The sequence below is a fragment of the Meleagris gallopavo genome, chromosome 1 (genome assembly GCF_905368555.1).
Source record: "Meleagris gallopavo chromosome 1, MGAL_WU_HG_1.1, whole genome shotgun sequence".
Classification (NCBI taxonomy): Eukaryota; Metazoa; Chordata; class Aves; order Galliformes; family Phasianidae; genus Meleagris; species Meleagris gallopavo.
In genome coordinates this window covers 81,151,635-81,171,382 of record NC_139404.1, presented here as the reverse complement: position 1 = coordinate 81,171,382, position 19,748 = coordinate 81,151,635, and the positions used below count along the sequence as shown (strand labels likewise).

The following is a 19,748-nucleotide window of genomic DNA, read 5'->3' as shown; positions in this document are numbered from 1 at the left end:
CACACATCTTTACATTTCATCATCTGCATCAGCTCTGAATTTTTTTGTGTTTGTTTTTGCTGAAATAAAGATAAACAGAAATCTTCACACCTGGTGCTCACATTTAAAGTCACAACACAGATAAAGAACCACTCATGAACTGGGAGAGACACTCTGTAGCTGAATTATGGGGTCCCGTAACTTTTCATTCATTTGGTTAATGCATTTCTTTGAACTTTTCTGTCCCAAATGCACAAGATATATGAGCATATCATCACTTTCATGGCAGCCCAAATCACACACTTTCCATAGCAGTAGATTGACATGTCACAGAGAGTGTGATTAGGGGGTCATCAGAGTACACAAAGCACCAGAATAAAGCTGAAAACCAAGACATACTTGTTCCTTTGGTTACTTAAAAATCAATAAGTAAATAAATAAAAAGATCAGCAGAGGAAAAAAGTCCTGTTGTCATTGAAAAACATGAGACTTAATGTGTGGTTGAAAATACGTCATCTCTGCAGGGCTGTTTAGACTTTTTTTAAGCCAACAGTATGTTTTTTCATGACAGCAAAAAATATGCATTTATTATATTATAATATATTATATAGATATAATATATATCTATTTACATTCGGTATCAATTTGATAGTCCAGCATTATTTGTTGCTGCACTAAATTTAAAAACAAATAGCAAAAGGATGCATGCACGTTTCTAACTTTGTGATCCCTTTCACTCTGTCTGCAGATCACATTGCTAACTGTGTTACAAAAAAGCTGGTAAGTCCTTGGATCCCCACATTTCTCTCAACTACAGTGCACTACGATCCACCTCCTGCTTTTATAATACAGGAATCTGAGTCTGCCAGCCTGCTATCCTTTCTGAGAAAATTCATCAGAAAGAAGGGAAGCAGGCAAGCTATCATAATACACCACTGATGTCCAGGAAATGCCAGCCTAACAGCTGTCACAACAAAGAGACTTCAAAGTCACAGCAGAAAAACCAACAATTGCCCTTACTAACACCATATCATTAATGAACAACTTTATGAAAACCATAATCGACATAAGAAGAAGAAAGAAGTGAAAAAAGAAAGGGAAGAAAGGGAGGTGCTTGTTTGGGAGGCTTTTTTTTCCTTCTGTTTTTAAGGAGAGATCCAAACGTCCACTGATTCTCCAAAACGCCCCTGATTAAAATCTTCAAGAAATTTATCAGCTGTGCTGCCTCTAACCTTTTGTGTTCACACTGCAGATTTTCAAGGAAAAATGTTTCCATCATGTCCTTGGTGCAAATACTCAAGGATGTGCCTTTCTCATGAGCTCTGAAAATCTTAAAACCCCTTATCTCCTTGGAGGAAGTAAACGGATGTCTGCTAAGCACTTAGGTTTACATAACACTTCTTCCCCCTTATTTATTGAAAAAACTATTTTTTAAAAGCACTTCTCATTTTGAGAACACTCAATGCTTTCTATCTTTTTTTTTTTTAAGTATTTTTGGCAAAGTATGTTTTTGATTATTTAAAGATAATCTCTATTCTAAATTGCATCTGACTCACATAACCCCCATACTTTAGAAACCACAATAAAAGTGCCATATATTAACTATAAATGAATAGGGAGTGAGTCAGTGAATAGGAAAGGACATTCCATGGAAATGCTCAAGCTGCACACTAAGCTTTTAGAAAAATATTCTATTTCATTTCTAGAATTAACAGTATAGGTTACTTGGAACAAAGAAAATACTCCTTTTTTAATTCCTAGATACAAAGTCTTTTGTTTTCCTTACGGGTCTTTGTCTATTGTACAAAAAAAGACCTTTAGTGAAGTGATAGAAACACTGGTGTTTTCACAGGAAGAATAGTCATAACTCGTACATACTTTAATTAAGATTTTTTTGTTTAACACTTTTACTGGGAATACCTCATTCCTTGGCCTTTGCAAGGCCATCTTACAATATTAACTTCCAGAAATGAATTTAAGAAATCATATGTTTTCTCTAGCTACTAGTTCAAGTGTGCTTAAGTTCAGTGCTTTAAGTAGGAAAAAAAGAAAAAAAAAATCCAACAAAACAAAACAGTTGATACTTCTATTTGCCAACGCTTGCATCCTCAGCAATGTCCTCGTACTGAATATATGAAGAAGTTCATTAAATACTAACTGAAATTTTCCATGCATCATCATGTTTGCAGATCCGCACTGGGGAGTCATGCCCCTTACTGCATGCAATAAGAATGGTATAAATAACTACACAGAAATCCTAAGTAAGGGACATGAGACAAACAGAATTCTTAAAGCACAGGATTATGGCTATAAAAAGAGTCCTGTCTCCTGTTCTATCAAATCCATAGCTTCTGTCTGAAAAACAATTATTTTCAAGATCAAAATCTGGCAGAACTAAGATACTCACTATTGATGAACCTATGAAAAAGGTTCACTACTCCAATTTAAAGACTGAAAAGTTTGCTGGACCAGAACCCAATGATATCTTACACATGATGTGGGAACAAATCTGAGGTGGGGCTTTAGCACTCCTGGCAGCCATAACTCACTTCCAGAAGCCATTAACAACCTAGGTGCTGAGCACGCTGGAGGATTCCAGCACAAAGCAAGGGGAAAAAAAAGAAGAAAAAAAAAAAAAATGAAACACACATAGCAGGAATTCCTCAGTGCATCTGTGTGTACAAAACCCAAAGGCCTGCAATAACCTCCCCCATCTCCTCTCCTGCCCTGGATTGCCGTGGGTGTTTGGATGGACAGAGTCATAGAATCATAGAATGACAGAATCATAGAATGACAGAATCATAGAATCATAAGATCATAAAATGGCCTGGGTTGAAAAGGACCACAATGATCATGTAGTTTCAAACCCCCTGCTATGTGCAGGGTCGCCAACCACCAAACCAGGCTGCCCAGAGCCACATCCAGCCTGGCCTTGAATGCCTCCAGGGATGGGGCATCCACAGCCTCCTTGGGCAACCTGTTCCAGTGTGTCACCACCCTCTGTGTGAAAAACTTCCTCCTGATATCTAACCTAAACCTCCCCTGTCTCACTTTAAAACCATTCACCCTTCTCCTATCAGTATCCACCCTTGTGAACAGTCTTTCCCTCTCCTGTTTATAAGCTCCCTTCAAGTATTGGAAGGCCACAGCGAGGTCTCCCCAGAGACTTCTGTTCTTCAGTCGACTTCCAACACAATTGTCCAACCACATCTTAGCTATTTCCTGTAAAGTAGGCAGTCAAGGACCATCCAAAATAACAAAAGACAACATTATAAATTAGCTATTAGCCTCACATTAAATAGAGGACAACTCTTGTAGCCAGTATTCTGCGGCTAATGCACAGCTCTGGTGACAGGCACACGGTGACACAAGACTGGTGCTTGTGGATCCTTGCCTGTTTTCCGCCCTACTCATCTGTCACTACCACACAGGGAAAGTTCAGGGTTCAAAAACAAGTCCACCCACCTATACCCTATACCTTTGGCTCACAGCAATAGTAAGTAATCTGCTCTGTTAAATGACAGCTTGGGGCAGCAGCTCTTTCAGCTGTGTACCTAAATAAAGAACCCCTTGGTAGGATACTAGTAACTACTCTAAAATCAACAGGTGTTTTCTATACATGATAAAATAAGGATGTCCACAAATGAGAACCTAAACCCCTTCCCATTTAATTCCCACAACAGGAAAAAAAAAAAGGAGAGGGGCAAAAAAATATGTCTGCCCACCCAAACAATGCAACTCTTTTCACCTCTTCTCAGATGGAGATTTATACTCCCCTTATACCTCTGCCAATAAAACCAGAAGGAGGAGCGAAACTTAATGAGATATAAAAATATAACTGGATTCCTTTTTGTATCATTTACTGTTTTTATTTTTGGACTGTTTACCCATGGACGTGACATGATCTGTAGCAACACAGCACAACCCTAAAACCCAGCATCCCTCTTGGCAAGATTTGCTTGAGTGCGTCCAGCAGACAATCCCAACTCCGAAACCAAAATGCAATGGACAAAAGGATAAAGTAATTCCTTTTCTCTAAGGTTTAGCTGGCTATGAATCCCAGAGAGCCAAGGAGAGGCAAGCCACTTCCCAAGGGGATAACTGGGGCAGACAGATCAGCATTTTCCATTGGGAAGACAACAGTTCTAGTGGGTCTAAGGAAAACAGCTATCTCTTTCTATTGTGTAACTTTAAGAGAACATTTTTCAAAAGCCCAAGGACTAATTGCTGATGGTAAAACTTCACAACTTCACATACATACAGCAACGTCTGCAGTGGCTCTTTACCTCCATAACTCAGAATGTCCTCTCTTAAACCTCCCTTCAGCTTCCTTTCTCTGTGTCCTTTGTGTGACCAAATGCTCTTAGTTTTGCCTAGCCAGGTACTTTTACAAAGCAAAACATTGTGTTTCTATCAAATCAAAAAACCCAGACTAGCAAACTAAATGGCATTTCCAAATACATCTGGTTCACCTGGTGCAATTTCCCCCTCTTCTTCCAGTGATTTACAGATAATGTAGGATTGCCAAAGCTGGGAGTGCTCCCAGGTTTATATCTGGACTATTATAAAGAATGGCATTTGCTTTTCTTTCTCCCGCACATGCCAGTGAAGAAGGACTTTCTTAAACTGAACCACTCCAAAACTGAAATACTCCAGCCCCCTAATATCACAAAAGCTTAAAGGCCTATCCCCAGATGTGTGCTCCAAGTCAGTCAGAAAATGTAAAGCTACAAATATAAAATCCTCATATACATGGAAAACTCTTTAATACAGATCCTGCTTCCCAGCCAGCTACAAAACGCATGCAACACGGGTACTGTTCTGAAGTTGGAAGCAAGCACTATTTATACTGCAACAGAGAGTAAGTTTGGTCTTAACAGGAGGGATGCCAACTTCCCAAGCTGGCATGCATGATGGTTTTGCATACACACAAAAATAAAAATGAGGAACAGAGGGCAGAAGAGGGAGCAAGATCTGTATTCCTCACTCCTCCTGTCAATATCTATTAAGAGCGCAAAACAAGCTGTAAACAGTAAAGAAGCCCTTACTAAGCAAAAATACCAACCAATTAATAGTGGTCAGGACACTTAAATATTTTTAGTGTTAAACTAGTCCATAATGATTCAGTAGGACAGTAGAAGACCTGCTAATTAATCTAAGCATTCAGTGTCAACCTGCAGCCTTTATTGGAATGAACAAATAGTTGTTGAGTGCTCTCAGGTTATGGGTAAAAAAATCTATGTGCAAAGTTTTTCATGTGATTGCACAAACTTAGAGAAATGAAAGAAGGGGACAAAAGGAGAACAAAAACACCGAAGATGCCATTCAAGTCCTCTGCCATCATACTGTGAAATTCTATTCTTACTGCATTTCCTTGATCTTCTGCCTGCGTCAGTCTAGTTTCTACAGAACTGTCCTGTTAAGTGATGTTCAGTTTCCTTTCCGGATGGGCCATTTGTTTTCTTCCAGTATTAGAAGCATGTAAGACCTTCTGACAACTACACGACCAAATTTGCTACAGGCCTACATTGTACTTTACCTGTGAAATTACTCTGGTTCCAGGTCAGGCGTGTATGTGGGAAAGACAGCTGCCAAGGGCAAACCATCACCAACAGACCAGTTCTGCAATGTCCCCTCAGTCCTGCTCTTCCTTGGGTATTTCTCACACCTCAGCAGGGAGTGAGTTGAAAATTAGATTAATTAATCCATTGGCGATAGCTTGATTCTGCCTACGCTTCTCAAATGGATAGGTACACATACAGCCATATGATAGAAAAGGGCTGATCCACAAAAATAGCAGCTGAAGGCAGGCTGCTGCTGCTGGGAGGAACCCTCTGTGCTGCAGCTCTCTCTTCAGAAGCCACAGGAAAACACGATTTGGGGAGCAGGCAAACCTGGCTGTTCAGCCAGACCCATGTGCTGTTGTGTGCGATCCCAGGCCTGCATGGAACTGTAGGCTTCTTACCACTTTCTTATAGGCTCCATTCTACGAAGCCAGCGCGTACAGTTCCCTGGAAGTCTTTGTGGCTCACAGTGAAATTTTTCCTCACTGCATTTTACCCCTTTGAAGATCTTAAAATAATCCTTTTTTTTTTTTCCTCAATATTTTACACCCTTCAAATACTTGTAGATTGTTATCATATGTCTTAGTCATCATTTAGTCCAAACTGTACATATTAAATTCTTGTAATCTTTGCTCATATTTCAATTTCTTCAGCCTCTTAACTTCTGTTGCTCTTCTCTGAATTCTCCACTAATTTCTTGACAATTTTTTGGCAAGAGAGTGGCCAAAATAATAGTGTCATGGGCACCTTAAGGCTGTACAGAAATAAAGAGGAAAACTTACGCAGCACCAAAATGACATTAACTCTTCCCCAAAAAACAACAAATATGTTTAATCTGTTGTTCACGGTCATTCATTTTGAGTGGCTTGGTCCTAAATACAAGTAAAAATAGTCATCAAAAATACGTAATAGCTTATAAAGAGAGATTAACACACTCAATACTATGTGCAAATGTTAACTAATCTGTGTGTCACCTGTGAGGAAGGTAACATGGAACAGTATTTACCTGCAGTGTTGAAGAGCAAATAGCTGGGGCAATGAAATGATCCATCAAAAAGAAACCACACCAAAATAAAGAATTGGACACTTTCTTCACAACAAAGCAAACTGGGGAGCAAGTTACAATCAAAAAGCAAGATGATGCAAAGTTATTCAAAAAAGGAATTTTCTTCAGATAAATCCAATCAGACATGGGATGCATATAATATATTAACTATCTAAAAGCTAGCTATCTAACTGAAGGCATCATAATACTCTCCAGAGAGCAAGTAATTTCATCCTAAAACTTGAATATATTTAGGACGGGTAAGACTCCAAGAGTATTTCTCCTCCTCTCCGTGATAACAGAGGGACTCTAAATTGCTGCCTTGACTGCATTTTCCTTTAAAATGACTGATATTTAGTAACCTGTACACAATCATTATTTTAAAATGTCAATCTCTGAAGAAGCTAACATAAGAAATTAGATTGTACAAATCTAATTTCAGATTCTCTGGAATTCTCCAACTATTTGTTATTTAAAAAAAAAAAAGAAAAAAAAAAGAAAAAACCTGTAGGTGTGTGTTAAGACGTCCTTTACTCCTTCCAAGTAGTAAGCCAAGAACTACTGACTTCTCCTGTGCAGAAGATTTCCTCCCAAGCAAGTCTGCAAACAGTAGTTGCAACAGGACAAATTCAGTATTATGGAAATCTGCCATTGCCTTAAGATGTTCAGATCAACATCTTCAACAGGTTGAAATGGCAAATGAGCATGAACAAAGTTTGGCAACAGAAAAGACTTGCACAACACTGGGACAAAAACTGGACAAATATTAATTTTAGAGTACACCTATGAGGAACCATATAGTTGCAATGGCACTCATCTGCAAAACATGCAAAAAAGCTCCCAAGAAAAGAAAATTATTTACAAGAAGAACTGAGAGAACAACAAGTTTGGTGAATAGAAAAATAATCTAGAAATCTTAACACATCATCAATATTGAGGCTTAACTGGTACAACAGAAAGTAATTAAAAGACTAAATGGACATTTTTTCTAGACTGGGCTCTAGCCTGTACAGGTGAACAAACTGAATAAATGCAACAGAGAGTGTTGAATGAAGTCTCAGAGAAAGTCTGCAGGAAAAAGGAAGTTAAGGAGCAATACTTGTTCTTCCGAGAAACTATAATAAAATCATAAACACAAACTATCCCAATAGAGAAGAATAAAGAAGAGTAGTAGGGTTTTAACATCACTAAATTATGAGCTCTTTACTGCTATCAAGAAAGGAGATAAAAAGCCCAAAGAAATAGCAAGGTACCAGAATATAAGATGAGGAGTAAAAGAATAGTACAAACATGAAGGGGCAAAATAATTATGCTCAAAGCACAAAGCACACAACTAACTAGGGACATCAAGAATAATAAGATACCATTCTATTAGTACATTAGGTAGATGAAGGAAAATGTGGATCTGTAAATCAATGGAGAGGAAGATCAACTGACAGATGATGTGAGTAGGCTGAAATGCTTAACATCCTTTTTATGTCACCTTTCATTCGAAATTTGTCATGAAGAGACATGGATAATTCACTTAATACTCACGAAGAGGGATATGGTCGTATAGTCTTACTCCAGAAGAGCAAAACAGATTAGAGAGTACTTAGCAAAATTAGACATTTTTCAAGCCATTTGGTCCTGATGAATTTCATCCCAGTATACCTAAAGAACTGCCTGAAACAGCCTTTGAGACTTTGTGGAAGACAGGTATAGTCTGGACAAATTAATAGTATCTACCATGAAAAGCAAGAAAAAGAAGAAAAGAAAGAACAAGGGAATTCTTGACCAGTCAACCTGAGCTTAATTTCCAGAAAATTCTTGAACAATGAATCAGAACAGCTTGCAAGCACTTAACTATAAAAGATGAGTAGCAATCAACACTGATTTGAAAACAAGTCATGTCAACAACCTAATTTCCTTCCACAATAGAATAAGAAGCCTTGTGGAAAACAGCCAGTGTCATGTACCTTGACTTCATTTTGGCCTTTTGACAGTTTTATGTAATATTCCTACATGCAAACTCAGAAGAAAGCAAGCATAGTGTTAGTATTGTACAGATAAAAAAACACTTGGTTATGGGAGTCCAACAATTATTAAAATATAAGACTACAACAACTGTCTTGTTGCCTTGGAGAGTTTTTTAAATTATTATTATTATTTGACTTTTTCATTAAAAATGTAGATGATGGGGAAAAAAAAGTTTATCAGACTTGCAAACAACTTGAATCTGAAAAGGCACTGAATGACTGAATAAAATTCTAAATGTCCTTGGCAAATAAAAGTAATGGTCTAGAGACAGTGGATGAAATTCAAGAGGAATATGGGTAAAGTACTGTACCTAGGCAGAAATAATTAATGACATAAATACAAAATAGCATATAAGTGAGACAACAGCAGCTTTTCAGAAAAGGATCTAAGGTTATGGCGAATTATAAACCTGATATAAATTTGCAATATCTTGGTGAAACACAAGGTCATTCGTCATTTTTGGCTTTATCAAAGCAGACGTAGCCCAGAGGATACAGGAAGTAAACCTTCAACTCTACTCAGTTTTGGGAAGTTTCAAGATGCAAATTGTCCAAATATGGAGACAGCTGTTCAAGAAACAGCAGAGGAATACCTACAAAAAAGCATGAATGATCATAAATACAGATATCAGAGAATAGGGAAAAAAAAAGCAAAAAAATAACTGGACTGTCAATCCCTTTGGTTTCAGCATGCACTACATTCCTTACAACTAAATCCATTGTGTTCAAAGACTACACAGAGTCTTTAGAACATAAGCCAGTACCTGCTAGGCCTTACAGCTGGTCTGTTTCCAGCACCAAATCACAGTAAAGTGATAGCAGTAAATTTAACCGCTTACTGTCACTTGCTATCAGGGGCAGAAAAAGAAAGATAAGTTAGGAAACACCATGAAAGAAGAAGCAAAGGCAGAATGCTGAAAAGCGATTCTACTGGGGTGCATGACTTTGCTAATAGTGCATTCATCAAGAATAGGCCATTATATTACGAAGAAAGACCAGAAAATCCAATAAGGAGTGGGCCTCAACTATATTTATTTTTAATATTTTCAAGACTTTCCAAAAGTCGAGAAGATTCTTATGGTAGCAATGCACTGGCAACAGCATCTCACAGTTCTGATGACCTCCAAGTGTGCACAGGTGGCAACAGTCTGTAATGTTGCTTCTCGTCTTCTCTCCATTCCCTCACCTCCCCATACTTCTAACACAGATTGTACTTAAAACCGCTTTTATAGAATTCACTTTCTGTGCCCTTCCATCAAAGCCCACCCCGCAGTACTGTTCCCTGCTTCACTTCCTCCCTGCTTTCCTCTCTTCCACAGAAGCAAGGCCCAAGCATGTTCCCTGCCCCATGCTGCCTCGGGCCTTCTCCCCAGTCTTGAACAGAGACTGACAGTGTTTCATGAGCAGAACAGGCTGTTTTAACAAAGCCACACGCCACATGACTTGCCTTAACTGCTGCTGAGGTGACCCAGACCGTTACTGAAGGAAAGACGTTTATCATGTGGTCAGGTAAGAATCTCCACCTGGGCAGAGCTGGGAGACACTGGGTATATGAGCAGCTCGTGCACTCAATGGATTAGTCCAATCTTTAGCATGTATCACAAAAGAGAACTACAGAGATTTTTCTCCTGAATCAGATTTCACAGCTTTTTGCCTGCCAAGAAGACCTCATCTGGTCCAAGGAATAAGACTTCATACAGCAGCTCATGTCGTAGTTCCCGTTACCTAAGCTGTAACTACAGATTATGCCTGCTAGCAGAGCCCCTTCTGCTCAGGGCTTGGAGATATTAAGCCCTGTAGATATTGCTAACACAATGATCTCTGCCTGCTTCCCAGAATCACGTGCAGAAGACACAGGTGGCCAGCAGGATGGTCAGATGCAGGAACATGGAGTCCCACAGCTGTGATGCGTTGGCCAATGTGACTTGCAAAGACTTGCATCACTAGGAAGTGTAAGTAGAGACTGACAAATGAGTGAGTCCCCAACACAATGTACAGTCCCTAGCAAACGTGAAAGGTTTTCACACGACAGAACAAAGGCTCTCGCCTTCAGGGAAAGTCCACCTGTTCAATTGGAAGTTATAAAAATCTATAAAAATATTTATCCTATCATATTAATAGGTAAACTGAGGTAATAGATAATACTGCTTTGCTCAAGGAAATTCAGGAAGTTTGCAATTTTCTTGAATAACTTATGCAGGCATAGGTAAAAAAGCATAATTCTCTCAATCTCAGTGGCAGAACTGTTTGGGGATGGAAACAAGATTAAGTTCCAACATTTTCCAAACAAGTTGAACCATTCTCCAAACTTCTTATTCAAACACTTCTTATACATTCCTATTCTTTCTAAATGCACTACTTGTAAACACAGATATAAGTGTATGGGTTAGCACATATGTAAACATACCTAACCTATTTTGTATATTTCTGTCATGGCTGTAGCCATTGTGAAGCCACTGGAATTCTGAAGACACACGTTCTCCAGAGAATAAAGTTGAGATACCAAGAAGAAAATTCATACTACAGAGATACGTGTTTCTGACTCCATCTAGTTGCTCAGTGCTGTCTGCTTTTACATTACTTTAAACTTCAAATTTCCAAATATCTTCCACACACAACATTTCAGAAAAATTAAGCTAGTTTCTTTCATGTGTGAACCAACCTGTAGATTACATGATACCCACAGCAAAGCAACAGTGAGAAAAAAAAAGAAAAATAAAAAAAGAAATTTTACATGGCTAATATGAATATCCATTATAACATCAAACAGAACTCTAATCAAGTAGAAAACCTTCAAAGACTTGGCGAATTATCCCATGGCAGAGCAAGGTAGGAGCTTACTCCATGGACAGTTTACTTTTTCATTAGAAGACTTTCCTTACTTATCTCAGAAGTTTCTAACACTTTGAGAAGCAGAAGAGACAGAGCGTATGAACAATTTATTTGATTTTTTCAGCAGCTCTTTTCCTACAGACACCCATATGTACCCATATGTACACTACAATTATAAAACCATTTGAAATAATGTTTTTGTCAGAAGTACCTTTTATCTGGAATTTCTAAGTTCATCTTGATCCCTAAGACTTCTGGACAGCATTTTCAAAACTGGCATATAAACTGGCTCTTTTAAATCCACATGCTACTAAAAGTTCCACGCATCCAGCAAATTCTGCAGGGGTTTCTTAGTATTAAGCACTTTGAAAAAGTAGCTGCTAATTTAGAAGCGTAACTGTGGAACTGGGCAAGTAAGATGAGATAATCCTTCAGTCTTGACAGTTTCAGAATATATCCTTTCTCTGTCTCCATACCATATGATAAGCCTAAGGTCAGCTAGTATACTTGAACAAACACACCCATTTTGAGGCTAGCAGATGACTACTTCCAAAAAAACCTTCAAGTTGATCACTTTTTCTGCTGGCCTGGTAAACCTAGAACAAGCAGATATATTTTTTAAAATCCATGCATACACAAAAGTTTTCACTGTGGAAGTTACATGGACAAATCTCACGTTGCTTAGCATGGAGAATGTATTCAGCTAACTCACAGTTTGTCAATTACAAACTTTAATCAATAGCATTTTAACCTTATATGTGCACTTAGGAATAAAGTCAAATTAAATGGATGTAATACAAGTAAGGCTGGCAAACGTGCTCTAAAACATTCTTCAGGGCACAATCTGAACATACAGTTATGAGCTCCTATTTTCACAGGGTACATAGGCCTCTTTAAGAGAAAATGAGTCTCTCCCAAGATGGCTTGCCATTGTTATGCTCCCAGTATATTCTCTCAGCACACCCAAAGAAAAATGCACATCCCGCTGTCAACTTTGAGCTAAACCCTACACCAGAGTAGCCAAATCTAAGCAAGCTGCCAAAAGGAAACAGAACTTGTGAATGCACTTTCCTTTCTTTTAGTAATTCTAGAAGTCACTGTAAGCGTACAGTACTTCTAACTTCATCATGTTTTACTCCCAAATACTGGAGCCTATGCATGTACAGTGACTCTAAGAAAAAATCATCATCATTATCTGTGGACCTTCCAACAACTGCACAGAAAAACCAGTGTCCAAGGACTGGCTGGACAACCAGTACTCTGACAAGAACAGTGCAGTAACTGGGTGGCAGAATATTTTCCTGAGAGCAAGGAACTATTGAAATTTGCTTTGTTCCGGGGCCCCACTATCAAATGAATTTCTTGGGACAGTTTATCTGTCTCTAATGTCAAGCTTGCACAGAGATGTTCAGAAAGTTACGGCAAATCAACCAGATGTTTAACTTCAATATGCACACGTTTAACTGTCTTGAAGCTGTGAGTGGATGCTCTAATTCAGCAGCAAAGCTCCCTGTAGCTCCTTATTCAGTTAAGCTACATTGGCCTAAGACTAATTTACTCCTGAATTAAAGCAGCTGGCTGAAGGGAGTGTTTAGAGGAATAACAAATATACAAAATGCCTGGTGTTTCTTCTCCCCAGAATAATTCATTCTTTTCAAATGAACTGTCAGATCATCTTCTTTGGAGACCTCACGTCATGTCACAGTCGTACCTACTGACACTTGGTTTCGTTCATCACAATTTTGGATTGCAATCAGATCACTGCATTCTACCATTTCTCATCCTGAACTCTGTTGTGCTACCCCAGCAATTTCTGGAAATTAATTATAATCTGTGAATTCAAACACAGATTAATATTTTTGAACACCAATAGAGCCAGGCACCACCAAAGAAAGGAGTGGGAAGCACACAGTGCAGACATTGTACATTTTTAAAACAGAATATTTAATCTCTCAGCATCAGTTAATAAAAAAAAATATCCCCAATCCTGAAGTGATTTGTGCAGTGCCATCAGGTAAGAACTTTTTAATATTTTGATACCTTTTATGACTCAAAATAATAACAACAATAAGAATGCAAATGAAAGCAAAGCCCTCTGGACAATATTTTCACCGATTTGCTGGGGAGAAGGACCCCTAGTGTCCATCTGGATTCCAGCCAGCCTCGGTCTGGTGGCTGTGCAGCATGCAGGATGAAAGAACATCTTAGCTTGGAAAATATTTCCTTCAAGCACTTTCCTATCTGACTTCTTTAGAAGGCGACTGATTAAACTAAAAAATAAACGTATATGGTTCTTCTTTCTTAAACTAATTATTTCAAAATATTATCAAGGTGTCATGTGATCATCTGGACTCTGAGGATTCATCATTACTGATGAACGGGAATGTGCCTTGGCACAATAGTTTCAGTGGTTGATTATGCACTGCAGACACCTATAGATAAACATCTCTATTTGTAAAAAATGAGCGCCGTCTCTGGGAGCAGTTTCTGATGAGGCTTTAAAAGCAGCATAAAAAAAAACCCGTAATGCTAGAAGGATGAGGGTGCCCAGCCCAGTCACATACTAGTATTGCTTTCTAAGAGGGGAAAAAAAATCTCCCAATCTACACTGTTCTTTATGATGAGGATTTTACCCATTTATTTGGCTAATCATTCAAATGGCTGAACAGACCTCTAATTTGAAAATAAAAACCGATTGATGCAATCACAAACAAGTTCTGAAATTGTGATTTATAAAAAAAGAGGGGAAATCTTGTTCTAAGCCAAAACACACACACAGTTACCTTTTTCTAATCACAGCATTCATTTCTCCTCATTATGATCTCACAAGCACATTAAAATCTTATTAACATTAATTACTTCTGAGCGTCTATGCATGAGCAGCGACAGGCTTGCGTGAGCGCGCGCGTGTGTGTATGTGTGTGTGTCTCTGGATCATATCTACATTTATATACCTTGCTGCACTTTGCTTATAAAACATGTGAAAATATTGCTGCTAACACCAATTAGCTAATTTCACACACACAGATAGTAAGCTGCTGTCTCGCTGCACAGCTTATTATAGACCAGCAGACAGATGGACAGACAAACAGACACAAAAAGCATCACAGCTCCTCCTAAACGCAAGATCTGAAATGCCTGGCACCCCCAGGAGTGCGAGTTTTATCCTCGTAAGTCTGAGGGAACAAAATGACACGAATAAAAAAAATAATAAAAAAAAATACAAGACAGCCAAATATCCCATTTTCTACACAGATGGGTTCAATGATGAAGTGATAGAGACAAAGAAAAAACTGGCAGGCAGACAAGCAGCAGGCGCACACAGAGATAGACAGAGACAGATAAACAAAGCAACAGAGAAAGAGATGAAAGCGTATTAATATATACGCGAATTCAGGCTAAGCAATATAAACTTTATCCCAGCAATAAGGTAAGGAAAGAAATGGCAGAGCCAAGAGTCACAGTAAGTCCAACTTCACAAGCAAAATAAAATCCCAACTCTCTGCAAAACTATTTATGGATTCTATTTATACCGAGAACACTCCACACGGCACTGCCCCAACGATATTCAGCACCGCCACGAACTCAAGAATAAACACAGGCACCCCAACGTTGGCTGCTGTAGCACAGGACCTTCCATTTCCTTCTCACTCTTTGTTTCCATCTTACTTAGATTACCTCTACCCTAAATCCTGTTAGGTGGTAAGGTACGAACACAGCAATGTCCCTCATCGTGACACAGCCGTGTTTCCACACTGTCAACTACATACAGCTCCTCCAGTCACTCCACACAGTCACTACTTGCTCATCTCATTTTCCTCTCTACCCATACCACAAGCTCTGCTCATTCCCTACTACCCAGAAAGCTAACTGCAACCCTGGACTGGCATTCAAACTTCCACTGGTCTCGCTGGAACACGAAGTTTGAAGTAGTCAGAATTTGCTTTTAGTACTTCCCTCCTTTGTTTCACTTCTGTATTCTTCCACTGATGAGGTGATCAGGCAAAACAGTTATACAGAGGGAAAGGTTTACAGCTTTAGAAGACATTTCTGTGGAGAAACTTCCAGACAACATGAAAGGCTACCCACCTCACCGGGAAAGTTTTTGAAAGGAACATGTCTCCGTTTCTCATGGTAACACAAATGTTTGAGTTCTCTGCTTGTTCCTGCCAGACTAAGAGAAGGTAAATGTGGCAATAATCACTGTTTCATCACTAGGCTTTTTCACCTAAAGATTTCTGAGCGCCTGGCAAAGTGTTTGCTAAGCTTCAAGGCATGAAGAATATCCTTCCGTCACTCCACTTTAGAGCTGGGGAACAGAGGAGTGAAGCACCTGTATGAGTAACAAGGCCTAAAAAGTCAGTTTATTTACATTATTTCACTTCTTCCAGAAACACTATTGAAGGTCAATATAAACAGTACCTGATTCAAAAAATTTAAAAAATCAGTGTTTGAAGATTGTTCTAAGCATGCTTGGCCTTTGTTTACGGACAACTGATCTCACTCATGACCTATTCCTGATGACACTCATCAAGGAAGACCCAATCCCTTGCGAGCGCAGGATTTACACAGATGCAGCCAAGAAAGGTCATGTGGGATGCACTTCAACCAACCCAATCAGTTCTGGTGCATTCACAGTAAATTCAGCGATTTTGAGAAGCTTTGAAGCTCCTGAGCATGGACATTACATCTGTATCACGTGAGAAAATTCAGTGCACCATGACTGAATTCTGCCCAGCTCCATTCTGTTGTGCATCCACAGCAAGATCACACATCAGAGAAGGAGCCAGGGCATATGGCCCTTTCTGCCACAAGGAGCAGGTACACAATCTGCTCAGGCTGAAAATAAGCAAGCAAACTGAACACTACTCCATTTGCTCAGTTTACTATGCTGCTTTTGTTAAAGTCAAATATACAGATGTCAAAAGAGAAGATACAAAAAAGTTCTTCAAGTTCCCAAGATGCTCTTGCCTTGTTGATCTCTAAGTATGTTTGAAGCTTTGAAAAACTTCCACCTAAGCAAATCAGTTAGACCCATCATGGTAGGAGGAAGGGCTACAAAAAGATGAGTTCAATAAAACGGTTAAAAAATAAGTATCCACTGGGTTTGCTAACTTAATGTTTACATAGCTGTTGACTCTTTAGCCCACCTTTTCCCAAAACCCAGGTAGATATATATGGTTCATAGCATCTCAAAGGAAAAATGGAATGCTGTATAAAGCACTGCTTTGGAATTGAGAAGAATACACGTGTTCTAATTATATACAGCAAATGTTGCATCTCAGCAAATTAGAGAAAGAAAGAAACATACAAACAATAACGTAGAAGCTCAATTATGTAAGTAAATGTATAAGGGTGGAAATGCTCAATGAGGAAACAAAGTTGCTGGGTTTTTTTGAGATAGTAGCAAGCAGAGGCAAACATAATCTGCAGAATTTCCCTACATCTGAGTTCAGAAGGTAAGCTGGATCTAAGTGCCCTAAAAGGTAAGAGCATTCAAATGCAATTGTCTTGAGGAACGTCTCTCATAGGACCAATGCTTACAAGCAGAGGCAAACAAATCTCAGAGACCATTCAATCTATGAAACGGGTCATTATGCATAAATGAAAGGATAGCAGGGAAAAATCTCCAGTGAGAGAAAACAAACAAACAAACAAGGCATTTATTGGCTTCCCTGTACAAAGCAGCTTGATCAGCCTCTCTTGAGTGGGAATTCTCCCAGTAAACCTGGTCTCTTCATCTCCTGGATGAACCATATTGTATCTACCAAAAGTTATTGGCACGCTGAGACAATCTGAGAATACTTAAGGAGTGCACTTGGCATCCAGACCAGCCTTGAGATCCAAAGCTCTTTGTGTCCTTCTAGAGGTTAATAAGAGGAGGTTTTTGACTCCATCCTGGCTTTTATAACTTCTTGAGGATTACTGCAATTGGAGATTGCATATTAAAAAGCTGGTTCATCCATTTCCTAGAAGGGATATTCATTCACTTTGCCCTTTGATTCTTGAAATATGAGACATGCCTGAGGAGTGTTCTTTGTTAGAGCATCTCACAAATATATCCAGTGATGCTAAGTCCACATGTGTCTGATAAAGAAAAAACCTTGCTGTACATTCCAGCCTTTTCTTCTGTAAACATACTAAACTAGATGAATTTGTCTCTCAAAAGGAGAAAGTATTAATTGTGCTGGCTAATAAAACTTTCTGTTGCCGTCCTTCCAATCAATCGTTAAATTTGGCATTTGGGACGTGGGAAAGAAGAACTTGCCTGCAAATTTTCAAGAATTCAGATTTGAATCTCATTCTGAGGAAACAAAAAGTTAAATGCAGCTATTTGCTGCACAGTTTTCAGGTTGAATGTACAAACAGCTCTGTTCTTTCCCTCACAAATGCCTCAGCAGTAATACATCTGTGCTCTGCCCAAATCCAGTACTTGCATTGCTTCCATTATTACTTGCATATGCCTTGTTTCCATTGACAGTTTATAGAGACAAGTAACAATCCTCTTCAAATATGTGTGTCCAAAGAACCCTGAGGGGCTCTCCTCTCTTTACTTACTGCAGCTCCCATAGAGCTTTCCAGCAGTGATGCAGACAAGCAGCTATACACACAGGAAGCCCAGAACAACGTGACTGCTGGACAGTACTTTCGTCTTTATTTAAAATACAGAGCTTCATCCCCCTTCTTACGACTATTTCACGAAGCCAGCAACACCACTGTTTATTTCAGCAAGGTATAATCTTCCCCTATAATTATTAATGTACATATATATTAATGTATATATATAGAGGTGATACATTGGTACAGTTTTCAAACACCTCTTTCTTGGGCAGAATTGGCTCAAATCTAACTCAGTACCTCACTGGGACAGATCTCAATGTGGGAAAGCCAACTGGAAAACAAAAGTTACTTGCTGCTTACAAGTCTTTGAACTTATATTAACTGAGCTAACAGAGTAACAATAAATAATAATACAATAAGTAAACAAAATAACATACATATTTTTTAAATTCCACTGTTAAAAGTATGACATGTGGGCACATTAAATGTGTTTGGGCTTGATTTCCAGTTACAGTAGGATTTTTTTATCTCACTCTGAAAGTACAAGACTCCTATGGCAAAAAAGTTGCATATGTGTTATGACACCACAGTGATGTAAAAAAAAGTATTAACAGTTTTAATATGGTCAAGACTCATTTGAGCTTCCTTTGTCTGTGGAACATGGTCTTTACTTTTCCAGGTCCTATCTGCTCGTACAATAAACTGAGGAAGGAAGGAAGGAAGGCATCACTTCCTCTTTCTCTCCGTGCCTCGATAGTTCCTGATTTAAGAAACTGAAATCATAACATTGACTCAGCTACTGGAGCTAAGCAAAACTAAACTAATTACTTTGGTTGAACGCTGTGAGATATTTGAATAAGTTTCTTCAGAAACATCAAGTGTTATTCGTTCATATCAGCAGCTATATGTGGCTAAACTGTCCTGGAATCTTATGTAGGCATTCCCTTCCCAAGATGAACTCAGCTGCTCACTGCTCACTGTTGGGAACTACCGGTGGCACTCCTTCACCTAAAAAGCCCAGGAATGACTTAGTCAGAACTGGCACTTCTCTTCTTTGGGCAATGAGAACAAAACAAAACAAAACAAAACAAAACAAAAAATAAAAGAACAATCACATGAGGTTTTAGGTTTAAGCTTTCGCAACAATATAATGATCAACAACAACAACAAAAAGGGATCTTGTGGATGTTAAATTGTTTGCAGGCTTTGCCTAGGTATGATGAGAATAATCACCAACACCTGAAAGCAAGCATTTTCATCGGACCTCGTAAGCTTGAGTTTCAAGGAACAATCTGGTAAGAATCTTTTTAATACACCTATGCATGCTGCCACAAGGGAAACAGTACTGAAAACAACAAAAATGAGGTCAAATTCAGCAGCGTTGTCTCAGAGAAAGGTTTCTCCTGGCCACGATCATTTGTAGAGTATCATGCATCATCTTTACTGCTTCAGATAGATGCCAACTACCGACAGTAAGCTAGAAATACTAGGCTAAATTTGGCTCTCAGCTCAGTGCTGATCCTTCTAATTTTTAAGCAATTACTCCACTTTTACACAAACATAACTTAAGGCAAAACATGAACCATAAACTTCTGAGCAGATACACAGACATTCAGAACTTTCACATGGAATTCCTTATCCCAAGAGCACGGTCCTTTCAAGATAACTGCTGTATGATGATTATTCCAGTTCACCGCTCCATTGAGGGAGAAGAGCCGTGGCCTCATCCCACCCCACTCTGGTTCGGTT

General features: G+C 38.8%; 1 protein-coding gene across 16 annotated transcripts in view; it reads right to left on the bottom strand.

Moving 5' to 3' along the window:
- ZBTB20 (zinc finger and BTB domain containing 20) overlaps positions 1-19,748 on the bottom strand; it is a 455,562-nt gene that overhangs the window by 426,237 nt on the left and 9,577 nt on the right. Inside the window, exon 2 of one of the 16 annotated variants that reach the window (XM_085237458.1) lies at positions 7,094-7,188. The exons of the other annotated variants lie outside the window; for them this stretch is intronic. The gene's annotated coding sequence lies outside the window, so the exon portion shown is untranslated. The remainder of the gene's footprint in view (positions 1-7,093; positions 7,189-19,748) is intronic. 16 annotated transcript variants of the gene reach the window in all.